The sequence below is a fragment of the Mirounga leonina genome, unplaced genomic scaffold, assembly GCF_011800145.1.
Source record: "Mirounga leonina isolate KUSES-001 unplaced genomic scaffold, KU_Mleo_1.0 Mir_176, whole genome shotgun sequence".
NCBI lineage: Eukaryota > Metazoa > Chordata > Mammalia > Carnivora > Phocidae > Mirounga > Mirounga leonina.
Window position 1 is genome coordinate 47,591,451 of NW_023270454.1, and position 18,574 is coordinate 47,610,024.

Here is an 18,574-nt window from a genome sequence, read left to right on the forward strand (position 1 = left end):
GCAATCCTTTTCATTCAGCCATATCAGTTTTGCAGAAATGTAAATCTGATCTTATTAAATCCTTGTTTATAAATATCTCCCACTGTTCTTTCTCACACAATTTTGTCCTTTTCCTTCACACATTTCCTGCACATTCACTTCAGAACAGGCAATCATATAAATATATGCTTGTGTTACTTGTTTATATGTCTCCACAACCAGCATGTATACTCTATCAGGGCAAAAATTGCATCTATCATTTTGACGACTATATCCCCAGCAACCAACACATAGCAGGTGCTTGATAAATTCCACTGAATGAATTTACTAGATAAATTATTCTTAATCTCTATTACCAGCAAAGTCTTAGCATGGTGAACGTTCTCTACAACTTTGGGTAAATAAACCCATTTGTTGAAACACCTTAGCTAGTAGTTCCAGTAAGTTTAAAGCGATGCTAAAGAATTTCCCATTCCATCCTCATTCCCCTTGAGGCTAATTCCCAAGAAAGACATTCAATAATAATGCTAAGCACCTAAAAATGGTAGCTGTGGGTGTTCTGGCAGGCCTCACTATAGACTGTAGCCTGAGCGTCCTGGATCCCTGGTGCAAGTGTAATCCAGTAGAAAGTTTTGGTACCAGATGTTTCAGAACCAGTCCATATCAAGAGATCAATATCTGTTGTCAAAAGTTGCATTTTACTTCTCATTGACTTATCTGTTTTTGACCGCTTCACCAAAGGAATCTATAGCATCATGGGGATAAATATACATATTTGTGGTTAATGATTGCTAACAAACACTAGTTTTCTTTGCCTTTCACAAAAAAGCAGCACCAACACTTGAGAATACTGGTTAATTTGCTGCCCACATTTTCATTCATCAAGGTAAGATCAACACTAACTATACATTTAGAAGGAAAATTTTTAAAGACTTTAATATTTTAAATGTAAATCACCCCTTTGCATAAAATTAAAAATTAAAAAAAAATGTAAAGGGACATTATCTCTTAAAGCAAATCACAATTGTACTATACACACAGTAGGGATAGTTGGGCTACTAAGTACCCGAATGAAATAATTGAAAACAATTAGAAATTATTGAAATATTTGCCCCTTTAAATTATCTATGCTTTTCAATGATATATTATTTTTTTCCTATGGATGAAAATTCTTTCTCCATTTGGCTTCAAGAAAAGTAATTTGATAGTTGTCTGGACTACTATTACTGTGTGTTCATGAAAAGTTTCCAAACATGTTTGGACCATCAGGTTATTCTTTTGTTACTATTAGAGGGTGAAGGATATTTTGTTTCTGGTATCATATTATGGTCTTTATATTACAGGACTTAGATGGGGATGCACTTTAAAAAGTGACGTTAACTCATTAATCTTGTACCCTAAAATTTTATGACCATCCTTATTTCTTTTCCCACAGATTCCAGCCAGACATCCTTAAATAGAACTCATCCTGTATTCTACCTTTGGCTCACAATCTTTTCATAGAGAGAAATTAGACTTTGTAGTTAGGTAGCTGTGGTTCAAACCCAAGCCCTGTCATGTTCATTGTTACCTTCAGAAACTGCTTTAAACTATATATATATTTCTGCTTTCTCTTCTCTAACTGGGATACTGATGTGTACCCAGAGGGTTGTTGTAAGATTTAGATGATAGTACATATAAATCAACTAATGTTAAAAGCTATGATATAGCATGTGTCAACAGAGAGCAATTGTTTTTATCTTATTTTTTAAAAGCAAAACAAATTTCAGACTGTCATATAAAGTTTATATAAGCTCAGTATTAAATATACCCTGAGGATTTAACTAAGTTTCCACTATTAACCCATGTTGCGTCTTTCAAAACAGACCAGTACTATACAAGGCTATTTTAAATTTATGTGGATTGTTTATTCTGGGTTCTGATACTCGATCTAGCTGGTTAGTTCCATCTTTAAATCTTTAGCATTTTTTCTCCTTTAAATATTTAATATTCTTTTCATTCTGTACTCTACAGTTAACAGGACTACATATACAAAATAATGCTTCCTTCCCACAAGATGCCTTATACAAGCTGATACTGTAGTATTAGGCACTCACTTTTCACATCAAGACTTTGGATTATGCATTTTAAATTCAAAGACAAACAAGGACACTTCCTAGTTATCTCAAAATAGGAGAAAAATGTAGTTTTATTCATGGTACAATTTTGTGTTTTTTCATGCAACAGAGAGAACGAGTAAAACAAAAGGAATCCATCATAAAATTAAAAGAAATTGGTTGTAATAATGCTTGGCTTTTAAATCTAGCGGAATAGCAATGAAGAATCACAGTAATCAAATTTGGCCTGAATAGAGCTCTGTGTAATTAGTACATTACACATAATGATAATGATCTTGTATTTTATTTAATTTTATTTATTTATTTATTTATAAATGGCTACCATATTGCACCTGAATACTTTGCAATAATTAAAATAATTTAAAAGTACAAAATGAATCTTAAAGACTCACCAATTTTCCAGACTGATAAAATAACTAATTAAAAGCCAGAACTCTTATTTTCAGCTTGCACTGGGTTAGGAATTCTGGCATGTCAATTCATTTCTAAGTTAGAGTGATATTCACACACATAGGGATTTTACTAATAAAATTATATTTAAAGCACCAAAATTCTAAGTGGTAGCAAATTTTAGCTGTGAAATGTGATTATAGGAGAAATAATGATAAAGATATATATTCCTGAGGGGTTGTTTTTTATAACTTCATTAATAAAATATATATTCAGGACCTGCTATATAGAGAGCAGTGTCCTCTCGTATACATAGGTATTTTTCATCTGGCATGTTTTTCTGTCTTCAGTATACGTAAACTCCTATAAGAAAGATAAGTAACAAAAAATTTCTCTACATCCATGTCAGCATTTGTTATACTTTGTCTTTTTGATGATGGCCATTCTAACATGTATGAGGATATTTCATTGCGGTTTTCATTTGCATTTCCTAATGACTAGGGGTGTTGAGCTTATTTTTATGTACCAGTTGGCCTTTTGTATCTCTTCTTTTTTTTAGGATTTATTTATTTTAGAGAGAGTGACAGAGAGAGCAGGGGTTGGGGGGCAGAGGGAGAAGGAGAGAATCTCAAGCAGACTCTCCACTGAGTGTGGAGCCTGATGCAGGGCTCGATCTCATGACCCATGAGATCATGACCTGAGCTGAAACCAAGAGTCAGATGCTTAGCCAAATGAGTCACTCAGGCACTCATATCTCTTCTTTGGAGAAATGTCTTTTCAGGTCCTTTTCCTATTTTTAAGTGGATTATTTGGGTTTTTTGCTATTGAGCTCTATAAATTCTTTATATATTCTCAAGATTAAACCATTATCAGATCATGGTTTGAAGATTTTTTCCCCATTGTGTAGGTTGTTTTTCACTTGGTTGATGGTTTCTTTTGCTGTGCAGAAGATTTTAGTTTGATGTAGTCACACTTTAAAAAAAAAAATAATTTGAGTAGAGTTGACACATAATGCTACATTAGTTTTGGGTGTAGAACATAGTGTTTCAACTTCTTTATATGTTCTGACATGCTCCCCACAAATGTAGCTATCATCTGTCATTATACAATGCTGTTACAATGTCATTGACTATATTCCTTATGTTGTGACTTTTATTCCCATGATTTATTCATTTGATAACTAGACACTCTTCTCACTCCTCTTCACCCATTTTGCCCATTCCCTATGTCTCTACTCTCTGACAACCTTCAGTATGATCTCTGTATTATAGGTCTAATTCTGCTTTTTCTTTGTTTATTCGTTTTGTTCTTTAGATTCCACATAAAAGCAAAACCATATGGTATTTGTCTTTCTCAGTCTGACTTATATTTTATTTAATACAATAGCTTCTAGGTCCATTTATGTTGTCACAAATAGCATAAACCCCATTCTTTTTGAGGACTGCATAATATTCCAGTGCGTGTGTGTGTGTGTGTGTGTGTGTGTGTGTGTGTGTGTGTGGCAGCTTCTTTATCCAATCATCTATCAATGAGTTGCTTTCATGACTTGACTATTGTAAATAATACTGCAATAAATATAGGGGTGCATATATCTTTTTGAATGAGTGTTTTCATTTTCTTTGGATAAATCTCCAGTAGTGGAATTATTGGAGCATATGGTATTTCTAGTTTTAATATTTTGATGAAATATTATGGCTTTGCTCTCACTCACCTCTTTTTTTGTAATTTTTGGCAAATATATATCTATATGTTATAGGTCTAACAATAAATTACATACAAGTTGTTTTATATGATTGCTTTTTAAATCATTTGAAAGAAAAAAAGAGAAGAAATATGTATTTAATTGTGTTTTGTTTTATATAATTGCTTTTTAAATCAGTTGAGAGAAAAAAGGAGAAGAAATATGTATTTAATTGTGTTTATAATTATATAATTACCTTTACTGATGCTGTTTGTTTTGTGTGGGGATTCAAATTACTGTCTGGATTCACTTGTTTCCAGTCTGAAGAAATGTATGTAGTATTTTTGTAGTTGGGTGTGCTGGCAACAAATTCTTACTCAATTTTTGTTAATCTGGGACTTTATTTTAGCTTCAGTTTTGAAAGATAACAATGCTGGATTTAGATTCTAGGTTGATAGTTTTTTATTTTGTCAGTTTGTCTTATTTTATTTTTTTTAAAGGTTTATTTATTTTAAAAAGAAGGAGAGAGAGAAAGAGAGAGTATGAGTAGGAGGGGCAGAAGGAGAGGGAAAGAGAATCTCAAACAGACTCCAAAAAAGACTTGATCCCACAACTGTGGAACCACAACCTGAGCTAAAACCAAGAGTCAGACCCTCAACCAACTTCCATTATTTCTGCTGAGAAGTTGGTTATTAATATTATTGGGATTCCCTTATAATGATAGTAGATTCTTTTTCTTGCTATCAAGATTTCTCCTTTTCTTTGGCTTTCAGCATTTTTACTATGATGTGTTTCTTTGTGAATCTCTTTGTCTTTATCCTACTTGGGGTTCATCAAACTTTCTGGATGTACAGATGAATGTTTTTCATTAAATGTGGGTGTTTTCTCTGAATTTCTTTTCTCCTTTCATTCTTTTCTTCCTCTGTACTCTCGTGTATATGTTGGTGTGTTTAATGGTATCTCTTGTTTCTCTGAAGCTCTGTTCATTTATCTTTTTTTAATTCTTTTATCTCATTGTTCTTCAGATTCTATAATCTCTATTAATCTGTTTTCAAGTTTGCTAGTTCTTTCTTTTGCCAGTTTACATCTATTGCTGAACACTTCTAGTGAATTTCCCCTTTAGTTTTAACTGTAGATTTTCCACTTTTTCATAACTTTTTTCTCTTTATTGATATTTTCTATTTTGAAGTGCCATTGTTCTCATACTCTCCTTTACCTCTTTAATCAGGGTTTCCTTTAATTATTTGAACATATTTATAATGGCTACTTTGAAGTCTTTGTGTGTTAACTTTGATATCTGTTCACTGTCACAGGTAGTGTCTGTTGTCTGCTTTTTCCCCTGTATATGGGTAACTCTTTTCTGTTTGTTAAATGTCTCAGGATTTTTCATTAGACATTTAAAAAAAAATATTTTTTAAGATTTAATTTTAAAGTAATTTTTATGCCCAGTGTGGGACTTAAACTCCCCCAACTCCAAGATCAAAGGTCTCATGCTCTACTGACTGAGCCAGTCAGGCGCCTCCCTGCCCGCCCCCCCAGCCCCCGTTAGACGTTTTAGATAATGTATTGTTGCAACTCTTGGAACCTTTACCTCAAAGGCTTGTTATTCTTACTTTCTTGTTTATTTTTATCTACTTTTTGAATTATTAGTGAGGTTTATCTATCCCACCATTTCCCGGGAGTATTAAGCCTCTGATGTTGCTCCTCAGGTGTTACAGTCAGCCTGGGAGAAAAGTGGTTTTGGAAGACCTTACCTTGACTCTTTCTTTTCCTGACCACAACCAGCTGTTAAACTCCACAAATTGGTGGCAGATTGCTTTATTGATTTTAACAATACTTTGGGGCACAAATTGCTCTACAACCAAATCTGATAAAACTCAGATTCCTTTGAAGAAGTAGTTCCTTGGGTCAGTTCCTGAGATTTTTTCTCAACACTAGTAGACCTCCTCCTAGCTGTCTATTTCACTGGTTCTCTTCCGCAAACCAGATGACCTCCAGTTTAGCCTATATCATCAATACATCTATCAATTTCTTCTCTGTTGCCTTTCACCACAACCTTCAGTATTTTGTAGACAACCATTAGGTTTGAACTGCTCCACTCTATGGTAAATAAAATCACTTCCTTTGGGAAAAGATTTTAAGTTTTCTCTTTAATGACCTGCTACTCTCCCCAGGCAAACTCTCTGAGCCATAGCTCTAACGCTAAGGTGCCTAAAAAATTAAAAATAGAGCTACCCTATGACTCAGCAATTGCACTACTGGGTATTTACCCCAAAGACACAGATGTAGTGAAAAGAAGAGCCATATGCACCCCAATGTTCATAGCAGCAATGTCCACAATAGCCAAACTGTGGAAAGAGCTTAGATTCCCTTCAACAGATGAATGGATAAAGAAGATGTGGTCCATATATACAATGGAATATTACTCAGCCATCAGAAAGGATGAATACCCAACCTTTACATCAACATGGATGGGACTGGAGGAGATTATGTTAAGTTAAATAAGTCAAGCAGAGAAAGTCAATTATCATATGGTTTCACATACTTGTGGAACATAAGGAATAGCATGGAGGTCATTAGGATAAGGAAGGGTAAAATGACGGAGGGGAATCAGAGGGAAAGAAGAACCATGAGAGACTATGGACTCTGAGAAACAAACTGAGGATGTTAGAGGGGAGGGAGGTGGGGGGATGGGTTAGCCTGGTGATGGGTATTAAGGAGGGCACGTACTGCATGGAGCACTGGGTGTTATATGAAAACAATGAAGCGTGGATCACTACATCAAAAACTAATGAGGTATTGTATGGTGACTAACATAACATAATAAAATAAAATTAAAAAAAAATAAAGCTAAGGGCAGGAATACAATAACATGCTTCTCTCTGAGGGACAACCCCACTCAGTGGCAGGAGAGTTGAGTTAGATCTTCCCATTTTGCGATTCATGGTCTGGAACCATCACCCTACAGGTCAGAAATTTAGAAAATTAATGTTGAGGACATCATTGATTTATAGCAATACAGTAACTGGCTTGGACGCATGAAGGCCAAAGATACCAGAAGGATTATAATACCAGTGGGGACAAAATTCTTCAACCACACTCAAGTCTGTAGCATATAAAATGATAGTCACTAACATAACCACAGTGTTTACTTAAAAATGCTAGTACTAATATATTTTATCTGTCCCTTTTGAATTATATGAGGCTACATTATTATCATAATACAGATGAGGAAACCAAGCCTGAGAGGCTTAAATTGTTTTACTTATTTCCTGGAATTAGTAAATGACAGAGCCAGAATTCAAACACAAGCCATTTATTTCCAAATCCTTTATTCTTTTAAATAAGTCTTGTCTTTTTGGACAAATGTAAAATGATTCAGATAATTTTAAGAATTAATAACAGTATCAATTTTACATGTCATTTTATTATTTTTTATTTTTTTAAGATTGTATTTATTTATTTGTCAGAGATAGAGAGGAAGAGAGAGCACAAGCAGAGGGAGTGGCAGGCAGAGGGAGAAACAGGCTCCCCACTGAGCAAAGAGCCTGATGAGGGATTCAATCCCAGGACCCTGGGATCATGACCTGAGCCGAAGGTAGACACTTAACCAACTGAGCCACCCAGGTGTCCCTCCCATATCCTTTTAAAAGATAAAAACTCTGTTCATGAATTACAAGACAGAATTACCATACTGTACAAACAAACACTTCCCCAAAGCCATTGGCTTTGAAAATGAGAGGGGCCGATTTTCATGAGTTTTTTCAACCAGCGGGGCTCAAAGACTGGAGTTTTATAGGTTCTCTGCTTTGGCTGCACTAGAGCCTTGAACTTGCCTCCCTAGTCCAGTTGAAAAGGCAGGCAAACAACCTAGGACAGACAGGATCACCTAGGGTGCATAAGGAGAGGCTGTTTGCTCTTCCTGGAGCACATCTGTGAGATGACCTTCTGTGAGAGGTGGCCTTCACAGAGTGAAGGGACAAAAGAGCTGGAAGTCTCCACTTCCCTCTTTTGTTCCATATAGGTGCAGAGACATCTGCTGAGGGCACCTAACTCAGACACTGGTTGTTTAGCCTGCTTTGCTCCAAACTCCACACCCCTGCATCCTAGTGTGACTATCTTTCTTGGTCAAACCTGCATCAGTCCCAATGCAGTGAGACCCTGCCCCAGAAGACCAGCCCAGGCCCCAGAAGACCAGCTCAGGCCCCAGCAATAACATGTCCCTAAAGTTTAGAGTTTTAAAAGTCCACAGGCAGCTGGGGAAGAGCCCAAAGTGCACTGCACTGTTCCTGGCAGGTAAGCAACCAGAGAGAGATAACATGAAAACAGCAATCAGAAAAGCGTGTGGGACTCACAGAACTACTTGCTCTTCTAGGAGTGCTTCTGTGAGAATAACCAGCACTGAGACCCCACTCCGGGACAAAGGAAATGGCTGGCACCATTTCCCTCTCCCACCCCTCAGCATAAGCACAGAACCACCTTTGGTAAACAGCATAGTACTCACACTTGCCTAACGTGCTTACACCAAAGCCTGCCCCCTTGTGCTTTGTTGGTGCTGCTCTTCTCCAGCAAGTGTGCCTAAGGACCAGTGCAATGGGTCCCTCCCCAGATGGCCAATAGAAACATCTTCACACACCACATCTACTGACCATAGAGTTCTGCAAGCCTTCAATTATAGTGAAAGTAGCATTAGGTCTCATTGAACAAGCAGACCAGAGCATGCCTAGTTAAAACTTGCCACACTCTGGCTAAGGTCCAAACATAGCGCTACAGGCAGGGAAAGCCTCTGTAAAGGACTGACCTGAGGGATAAAGCAGCCAAAACACAGGAGCAGAGTGCATGCAACACACACCAGAGACACTCCCTGAAGTGCTAGGCCAGAGATCTGAATGAAACAGATATAAGTGATATGCCTGATGGAAAATTTAAAGCAACGATCATAAGGATAGTGGCTGGGCTTGAGAAAAGCATGGAAGACATCAGGGAAACCCTTACCACAGAGATAAAAGAGTTGAAAGAAAGTGGAAATGAAAAATATAATAGCTGAGATTCGAAACAAACTGGGTGTTATGACCACAGGGATGGAAGAAGTAGAGGAAGGAATAAGTGATATAGAAGATAGAATTATGGAAAATAAGGAAGCTTAACAAAAAAGAGAAGGAAAAACTATAGCTCATGAGAATAGATTTAGGAAACTCAGTGGCTCCATCAAATGTAATAACATTTGTATCAGGAATCCCAGAAGAAGAAGAAAGAGGACAGGGGGCAGAATATTTTAAGAAATAATACCAGAAAACTTCCCTAATCTGGGGAAGGAAATAGACATCCAGATCCAGGAGGCACAGAGAACTCCCATCAAAAAACAGACAAACAAACAAAACAGGACAGCACCAAGACATATTTTAGTTAAGCTTTCAAAATATAGTGATAAAAAAATACTAAAAGCAGCAAGACAAAAGACGTCCCTAACTTACAAGGGAAAACCAATAATGTTAGCAGTAGATCTCTCTATAGAAACTTGGCAAGCCTGAAGAGCGTGAAATGATACAATCTATATGCTAAACTGGAGAAATATGCAGCCAAGAATATCTACCCAGCAAGGCTATCATTCGGAATAGAAGGATAGGCAAGGAGTTTTCCAGACAAACAAAAACTAAAGGTGTTCATGACCACTAAACCAGCCCTGCAAGAAATATTAAAAGGGACTCTTTGAGGGGGAAGGAAAGACCAAATGTGACAAAGACTAGAAAGGAACAGAGAAAATCTCCAGAAACAATGACAAAACAAATAATAAATATAGATAGGGTGCCAGAATGGATGGAAAAACAAGACCTATCTATATGCTGCCTACAAGAGACTCATTTTAGACCTGAAGACATCTGCAGTTTGAAAGTGAGGGGATGGAGAAACATTTATCATGCAAATGAAAGCCAAAAGAAAGCCAGAGTCATAATACTTATATCAGACAAACTAGATTTTAAACCAAAGACTGTCACAAGAGATGAAGAAGGGCACTATATCATAATTAAGGGGTCTATCCATCAAGAAGATCTAACAATTGTAAAATACTTATGCCCCCAACTTGGGAGCACCCAAATATATAAAACAATTAATAACAAACATAAATGAACTCATTGATAATAATACAATAACAGTAGAGGATTTAACTCCCCACTTGCTTCAATGGACAGGTTATCTAAGCAGAAAATCAACAGGAAACAATGGCTTTGAGTGACACATTGGACCAGATGGACTTAACGGATATATTCAGAACTTTTCATCCTAAAACAGCAGAATACACATTATTTTCAAGTACACATTGGATGTTCTCCAGAACAGATCACATACTATGTATCAAAAATCAGGCTTCAACATATACAAAAAGATTGAGATCATACCATGCATATTTTTTGACCACAGCAGTATGAAACTTGAAGTCAATCACAAAAAAAAAAAAACAAAAAAAACAAAAACAAAAACAAACAAAAAAAACTTTAAAGACCTCAAATACCTGGAGGTTAAACAACATGCTACCAAAGGAGGAATAGATCAGACAGGAGATCAAAGAAGAAATTAAAAAAAATACTTGGAAGTAAATGAAAACACGATGGGCCAAAACCTTTGGGATGCAGCAAAAGTGTTCTTAAGAGGGAAGTATATAACAATACAGGCCTACCTCAAGAAGCAAGAAAAATTTCAAATACACAACATAACCTTACACCTAAAGGAGCTAGAAAAAGAACAACAAAGGAAGTCTCAAACTAGCAGAAGATGGGAAATAGTAAGGATTAGAGCAGAAATAAATGATAGAGAAACTAAAATAACAGTAGAACAGATCAATGAAACCAAGAGCTGTTTTTTTGAAAAAAAAAAAAATAAAATTGATAACCCCCTAGCCAGACTTATCAAAAAGAAAAGAGAAAGGATCCCAATAAATAAAATGACAAATGAGAGAGGAGAAATAACAATCAACACCACAGAAATACACATTATTATAAGAAAATATTATGAAAAATTTTATGCCAACAAATTGGAAAACCTGGAAGAGATTTATAAACTCCTAGAAATATATGAACTATCAAAACTGAAACAGGAAGAAATAAAAAACTTGAACAGACCCATAACCAGCAAAGAAATTGAATCAGTAATCAAAAATGTCCCAACAAACAAAAGTCCAGGACCAGATGGCTTCATAGCGGAATTGTGATAAACATTTAAAGAAAAGTTAATACCTATTCTTCTCAAACTATTCCAAAAAATAGAAACAGAAGGAAAATTTCCAAATTCATTCTATGTGGCCAGCATTTCCCTGATTGTAAAACCAGACAAAGACTCCACTAAAAAAAGAACTATTGACCAATATTCCTGATGAACATGGATTCAAATATTGTCACAGAATACTAGCAATTTGTATCCAACTGCACATTAAAAGGATTATATAGGTTTTATTCAAATAGGTTTTATTCCTCAGTTGCAAGGGCTGTTTGATATTTGCAAATCAGTCAACGTGATACACCACATTAATTAAAAAAAAAAAAGGATAAGAACCATATGATCCTTTCAATAGATGCAGAAAAAAACATTTGACAAAGCACAATATTCATTCATGATAAAAACCCTCAACAAAGTAGGGATAGAGGGAAAATACCTCAACATAATAAAGGCCATATACAGAAAATCCACATCTAATATTATTCTTAATAGAGAAAAACGGAGCTTTTCCTTTAAGGTCAGGAACAAGATAGGGATGTCCACTCTCACCACTGTTATTTTTTTATTTTTATTATTTTTTTTAAGATTTTATGTATTTATTTGACAGAGAGAGAGACAGTGAGAGAGGGAACACAAGCAGGGGGAGTGGGAGAGGGAGAAGCAGGCTTCCTGCCAAGCAGGGAGCCCGATGCAGGGCTCAATCCCAGGACCCTGGGATCATGACCTGAGACGAAGGCAGATGCTTAACGACTAAGCCACCCAGGCGCCCCTCACCACTGTTATTTGACCTCCTCTGGAAGTCCTAGCCTCAGCAATCAGACAACAAAAAGAAATAAAAGGCATCCAAATCATCAAGAAAGAAGTAAAACTTGCACTATTTGCAGATGATGTGATACTCTATGTAGGTATCAAAAAGACTTCACAAAAAAATTGCTAGAACTAATAGATGAATTCAGTAAAAGCACAGGATCAATGTACAAAAATCTGTTGCATTTCTATACACCAGTAATGAAGCAGCAGAAAGAGAAATCAAGGAATTGATCCTATTTACCAATTGCACCAAAACCGTAAGACACCTAGGAATAAACCTGATCAAAGAGGTAAAAGTTCTGTACTCTGAAAGCTATAAAACACTGATGAAAGAAATTGTAGAAAGCTTGTCAAGCCCCTGCATTTATATATACCCCATTCATTTGCAATTTTTTTATTATGTTATGTTAAACACCATACATTACATCATTAGTTTTTGATGTAGTGTTCCATGATTCAATGTTTGCATATAACACCCAGTGCTCCATTCAGTATGTGCCCTCTTTAATACACATCACCAGGCTAACCCACCCCCCTCTCCCCTCTAGAACCCTCAGTTGTTTCTCATTTGCAATTTTGAATGAAGTTCTGTATGAGATAAAATTTGCCAACTGGTGCACTGATGTTTGGTTGGCGAAGGGCATTAAGATGAAGTGGATATTTCAAAACAATCTCAGGATCCACCTGACCACCCCCATTTGAGATTCTGGAACATTTACACATACATATGGAAAATGTAGTTCATTGGCAAAGGGAACATTTGGAACATATCTATTAAAATGAATCTCAAATGCTCTTCCCACTCCATCCCACTCCTTTGCACATACGTACTCTTTGATAAGCCATTAGAATGTAGAAAAAAGTGATCTTAACTTTTGTATCTACACTAAAAATTGTGTTAACCCCATCCCCAGCACTAATACACACAAAAAAAGCTAATTGAATACAAAAAATGTTTTAGGAGAATTAGTGTCAAGTTTGAGAAAAATAAGCCTTTATTTTGAGAAAGAAATCTGCAAGAATATTTGTGGAATACTAACCAACTCATCCATCGTATCAACCCTATTAGTTGTTTTTAAATTCATACATTAGGAATTTTTTTTAATTGATTGACCAATAAATGTTAAAGTGGCCTATCTGGGGAATAGTAGCAATACAAATATTGACCAAATATAAACAATAACAATTTAAAGTCAGATTTGCATATGGATAGTAGGATTCACTTTTTCTTGATTTATGAGTTAGTATTTCCATAATTGGTGATGTGTTACTTGCACATGCTTAACGGAAGTGGCATTTCCAAAAACAATTTTATAAAAGATATTAAGTAGGAAAACACTACAGTCATGGGGAAAAGCTTGAAAATAGAATAAGGTAAATCATGGATATGGATGACAGATAATTATGTGTCTCTGGGAAAGGAGATATAGCTAATTTATACTTGTTGGCTAGAAAACATTGATAAAATCAGTGCCAATTTATATGGAGACCAGAACTCATTATTCAGTTCTTTTAATGTTTTCTTCATATGATTTTGGATTTACCAATAGAAATAAAAAAATAATTCCCAAGAAAGCTATCCTTCTTTTCTTCTCTTCTCTCCCCTCCTCATATTCTTTTCCATACAGTCTCAACACTTGAGAATAGTTCAGTGGTGTGTGTTTGTGGAGGGGTGGCATAATTATAATACAGGATAATGTTTTTATAAAGCACAAAGGGATAGTAATTAACACTTCTTTAGGAAGTCAGAGAATGTTTCACTGAAGAATATCGAGAGTGATCAAGTGTACTCAATGGCTGAATTTAAATTAAGCAATCATAATACTTTTACACTCTCACACTCCATTGCCTTTTCCCACCTTCTATTTATATATACTATTTATGAAGTCCTCACTGAAGCAAATGATATCTTGTCCAAGGTCATGCTCATGGTTTGTAATGGGACCAGAATGAGAAACCAGGTCCCTCGATTTTACTTGGCAGCATAAATATTGGTTTGTCACAGAGACAAAGGAGCTATTGTGTGCACTATTCAACTTAATGTAAAAGTTTTCAATTAGAAGCAATTAGTTAGGAATAATTAGGTAACATAGATTTTTAAACACAAAATGAGTGTGTGGAAAGAAATGATGCTAACCCAAGCTTATTGTATTTTCCATTTAACAAGGTGTTTTTCTTGCATATAGGTGATATTTGTTTATTAGTAAGAGTTGCACTCCTATTGAGCAGGATGTCAGAAAATCATTATCCTAGCAGCTGGAAATTCACTTGAATTGGAATTTGTCCAGAGAAAATAGTACACTAAATAATGACCCAATCTTTCCCACATAAATGTAGTATGATAAGATAGCAAAATGATTATTTCCAGTATTACGATTAAGGAAAATATGAATTCTATAAATGCAATGAATTAATTAATCCAGTATGGTGGTATACTTTGTTGTTGTTGTTTTTCAGATAAAGAAAGGTGATGTATATCACTTTTTTTATTAGTAGAAAATACTATTCCTGCTTTAAGTAAAATTTATATTTAACTAAAACAAGTTTAAGAGGGATTATATAATATAGTAGTTAAGTTAGTTATAAAATATAAAACAAACCCAACACAATTTATTCAGGCCAATGTCAAGGTATAGCATGAGTTTACTTATTCACAATAACTATTGATTTAATAGCACATTAACAGTGATAACCCCTTGGGGCGCCTGGGTGGCTCAGTCGTTAAGTGTCTGCCTTTGGCTCAGGTCATGATCTCAGGGTCCTGGGATCGAGCTCCACATCAGGCTCCCTCTTCCGTGGGAAGCTGCCCCTCCATCTCCCACTCCCCCCACTTGTGCTCCCTCTCTTGCTGTGTCTCTCTGTGTCAAATAAATAAATAAAATCTTAAAAAAAAAAAAAACAGCGAACCCCTCACTATTACCATAGCACTATCTAATAGCCTAAATTCATTGCAAGTTTTTTTTTTTTTTTTTAAGATTTTATTTTATTTATTTGAGAGAGAGAGAGGAGGTAGGGTCAGAAGGAGAAGCAGACTCCCGCCAAAGAGGAAGCCCAACTGGGACTTGATCCTGGGACTCTGGGATCACGACCTGAGCCAAAGGCAGTTGCCCAACCAACTAAGCCACCCAGGCGCCCCCATTGCAAGTTTTTGATAACTTGAAATATACTTCAATACCTTCTTTATGATGATTACAGATCACTAAGAATATGGATTTAAAATTGAACAAAAATATATTCTGTTGAATTTAGAGTACGTTATATAGTATTTTATGAGAACAGTGATACTTAAAGAAGCCTAACAATTTTAATTTTATTATTATCTTAGTATAGTTTTCAATAGAATCAGGCTTGTGTGTATATTGTGATACACAGTATGATTTCAGTTTTGTAGGGAATATTTTCTGATCCCACACACACAAAAAAATTCCTTTTTACTTCTTTTTCTTTCCTCATCTTCCATATACACTCCTTTCTAATATGCATTACTTTGGTTTAAACTGGATTTTTGGAGATGTGGCTCTACTCTCTTCTACCCCACTTCTTGGTGCAGCAATGGTCTTACTTAATCTCTGACTAGCGTTGCTGAGGCCTTTAGTCTCAGACTCACATAGATGCCATGAGAATTGATTTGTAGTGTCTTCTGCAGTAATGGAGCAAAAACACTCATCGCTGAATGGTAGCTGGCTTTGGTAAACTGCAGATTCAGTTGAGGTGCTGGTTCACATAGACAGTTGCCATGGGCAGTGATGTGATGATTGTTTTAAGCAATTTTTCCCCATGTTTCCATAGAGAGTCATGTCCTTGACCAAAAGTGGTTAAGAAAACTGAGTTTTGTCTAATTCATAACTTGGAGTCATAGCCACAAACTCTTCCTTCACTTAATTGTTCCTTCCAAGCTTAACAACTTCTCTTGTAGACATCCAAAGTTAATAATTGCATACATTTTTTTCATTAATAGTTAAACATATTTCCCATTCTCACCAGTGTCTACTTTCGATGCATCAAAATGGATTATCACTACTCCCTTTAAGAATGAAGCAACTGTGAATTGTGTAAGACTGTTGAATCACAGACCTGTACCTCTGAAACAAATAATACATTATATGTTAAAAAAAAAAAAAAGAAGATAGCAGGAAGGGGAGAATTAAGGGGGGGGGGAATCAGAGGGGGAGACGAACCATGAGCAACTATGGACTCTGAGAAACAAACTGAGGGTTCTAGAGGGGAAGGCGGTGGGGGGATGGGTTAGCCTGGTGATGGGTATTAAAGAGGGCACGTACTGCATGGAGCACTGGGTGTTATATGCAAACAATGAATCATGGAACACTACATCAAAAACTAATGATGTAATGTATGGTGACTAACATAACATAATAAAAAAAAGAATGAAGCAACTTTTGGTGTCTCATATTTGATTTATTTCCTATTGAAGAGAACCAGACAACTTTATATATATCACAAAACAGTGCAACTTAAAGAAATAAAAATACAAAATTCATTGTATATCCTGATAAAGGTAAAACAATAAAATATTTTGTGTCATTTATATTAAGTGTGATTGAGACTTTCAAGTGGTTACTTGAGATTCTAACATGAAAATCTAATAAAAAATGGGAGGAAAATGGAACAAAATCTCATTTTTCCCCTTACTTATAGAAAGCAGGTTAAATTTAAGTTCTTTATTAAAAACGTTGTATCTTCATTCTTTTGTGCATTTATTAAAAATGCATTAAAATATTTTATATATCAGTAATGCATTCTGTACCACTGATAGAAGGATAAGAAATCTATCTTTATCCTGAAAGGAAACATGATAAACATAATAACTAATATTCACTGAACATTCTTGAGAAACTTACATGTATTAACTAATTTGCTCTTCACAAGAGCACTATACTGATGAGGAAATTTGTTCTTGTCACATAAAAGGGTCAGAGGCAAGATTCTAAACCATGTAGTCTGGTTGCAGAGCCCTTTATCTAATCATTTCATGACCCTAGTAGTAGGTGATTACTGACTGTACAATGTGTTAAAGTTCATGTAGAAGGAGCACCTAATCACAATGAAGCATCAAAAACAGTTTCCAATATCAAGAGATGCTGAGTAAACTAAAATTTGAAAGTTGAGAAGTTAACCATCCATAAAGAGCTCTGGATATAATATATTTACATGAATCTTAAGATGGTTTACTATACTGGGGACATGAGATAGAGAAGAACTAATATGTAAAGGGTCTTGCATAAAAGAGGCTCATGTCTGTTTGTTTTTTTCTGGAAGAGTTGGACAACCCTTAACTTTCTTGTTGTTTTGCTTACTTTGTGGCAAATATTACCACTGTTCACATTCACTAATACCCATTTCCAATCTATTATTTGGAATATGAAATGATAAATAACCCCCACTCACTTGAGGTTAAGCATGACAATATGACTTGCTTTGGACAACCAAACATATGCTGGAAAGATATGTGTCTCTCCCAAGTGAAAACATAACTGCCAGTGCCCAACTCTTCACCAACTCTTCCTTTGTGTCTTTGATGGTGAAGAAACATTTAAATAAGAAGGCCCGATGTTGAGTCATCAGATGGAGTACCTTTGAACCCACAGTGGACTTTGTATAAATAAGTCACAAACATTTTTTAAATCACCAATATTTGGGGATTGTTTATTATGACAACATAATTTTGCCTATTCCAACAACCACAGTTCTAGTTCAGATTAACTGTGGCATTAGACTTCCTTCAAAGTATCAGCTCTTAGTTTGGGTCAGAGTTCCCATGGTCATAGCTTCACCAATGTATCTAAACATTGACTCAACACAGATCATTATATATGTCAACAATAGTCCACATGTGGTAAGAATAACTTATCTTTCCTAATCTGTGCCAGGGATTATAGCAATTATTTTATTTTATTTATTTTTATTTATTTTATTTTTTTAAAGATTTTATTTATTTATTTGACAGAGAGACACACAGCAGGAGAAGGAACACAAGCAAGGGGAGTAAGAGAGGGTGAAGCAGGCTTCCCACTGAGCAGGGAGCCTGATGTGGGGCTCCATCCCAGGCCCCCGGGATCATGACCTGAGCCAAAGGCAGATGCTTAATGACTGAGCCACACAGGTGCCCTGATAGCGATTATTTTAATGAACTACTATTATACAGAGGCCGTTGGAAAAAAATCAAGAATCTGGTTTAATTGAGATGCAGAGCTCACAAAGAAAGAAACATAGTGTATCAGTTAGGATTCTCCAGAAAAAAACAGAAATAGGAGGTAGAAAAGTAGATGGATGGATGGATGGATGGATGGATGGATGGATGGATGGATGGATAAATAGATGATAGATAGATAGATAGATAGATAGATAGATAGATAGATAGATAGAT